At 53.3% G+C, this 1,400-nt stretch overlaps 1 protein-coding gene across 1 annotated transcript in view; it reads left to right on the forward strand.

Moving 5' to 3' along the window:
* The first annotated feature begins 1,226 nt into the window (after window positions 1-1,226).
* The window catches only part of BACH2 (BTB domain and CNC homolog 2), a 269,093-nt gene continuing 268,919 nt past the window's right edge, over window positions 1,227-1,400 (forward strand). The window contains exon 1 of the mRNA XM_025199389.1: window positions 1,227-1,271. The gene's annotated coding sequence lies outside the window, so the exon portion shown is untranslated. The remainder of the gene's footprint in view (window positions 1,272-1,400) is intronic.

A 1,400-nucleotide genomic window follows, 5' to 3' on the forward strand; every position in this document is an offset into this window, starting at 1 on the left:
GATGGTGCCATATGCCCTGCCTTCTATCTAACTTCAGACTACCATGGCAAATTACCTTTCTCACGGTTACATACATTAGGCATACTAAATTCTGTTTACTCCTGTTCTAATGTTAGTATTTATAAACTCAGAATTTCATCCCAAATCTCATGGTATATGGCATTTTTTTTAAAGCCCCTGCTGCTTGACTCAAAGTGACTGCACAAGAATCTCAGCCTTCACTTTTTTTGAGGTTGATGGCGGGGAGGGGAAACTGGAAAATATTTGCTTGCACATCTCCAAACCCAGAACACAGGGCAAAAGAACCCAATCTCTCATGTTATTTTCAGGCTCTTTGGGCTCTTTTTTTAGCCATTCTTCTGATCTGATGGGAGGTAACCTCTTCTTCCCATTCTTCTGATCTGGTGGGAGGCCACCCATCCTAGTGGGATATATGGGTCTGGAAATGTGATCTGGTCAGGAGATTTTCAGGGGGATGGTCAGGTCAGGGTGTTTTCTGTGTGTCCTTTCATCGCATCTGATGAAGTAAGCTTCAGCTCATGAAAGCTTGTGGTATAGATAAATCAATAGATGGATAGATTGATCTACTTTGATTAGTCTACAAGGTGCATATCTCCCCTGCCTTCTACAGACCAGGTAGCCTGGAATCGACACGGGGAACCGTCCTCTCATCGTGTTCATGCAGGGGTGACTAGATTCGGAGCCCGGCCTGGCAAAGCACCATGGCAGCTTTGTCATGCTGTGGCCCTAGGTCACTATCCTCGGTTCTCCAGACCATTTTGGCTTGAGCCTCTGCTCCATGCCCTGATGGGCCCAGCTCCATGAATCCTAGCAGAGTGGGTAGGTGGATGGTGGGGGAGTGGGGTAGGGTGTGTGTGTGTGTGTGTGTGGTAGGAGAGTGGGGTGGTGTGAGGGTGGGGGAGGGTGTGGGGAGGGGCTGTGTGTGTGGCAGTGTGGGAGTGGGTGAGGTGTGTGTGTGGTGAGGGAGTGGAGTGGGCCAAGGTGTGTGTGTGTGTGTGAGTAAGGGAGCACAGGCCAACAACTTGTCCTTGTCCTTCTTGGACAACCCGTGAGCTCATCTCACCGCCCCGCCCCTCCCCTCCTCAGGGTCAGCGGGAACTACAACTCCCAGCGTCCCGTTCGGCCACGCGCGAGACGCCGTGCGGACCCGGCGCGATTCTCTCTCCGACAAACCCGTGGGGGGAGATGCGCATGCGCCAAGGGTCCCGAAGCGGCGCCGGGGTGCGCGAAGCGGCGCTACGCTTGTTGCCGTGCGTAGAGCTGCTGTCCGCTGAGGCGGCGGAGCGCTACGTGGTTTGCGTAACGCACTTGTGAATGGGGAAGGTGGGGGGCGGGGGGATGATGTCAGCCTTCGAATGTCAACAATGTAGCGATTGAGG

Source organism: Alligator sinensis, unplaced genomic scaffold (assembly GCF_000455745.1).
Source record: "Alligator sinensis unplaced genomic scaffold, ASM45574v1 scaffold357_1, whole genome shotgun sequence".
NCBI classification, from domain to species: Eukaryota; Metazoa; Chordata; order Crocodylia; family Alligatoridae; genus Alligator; species Alligator sinensis.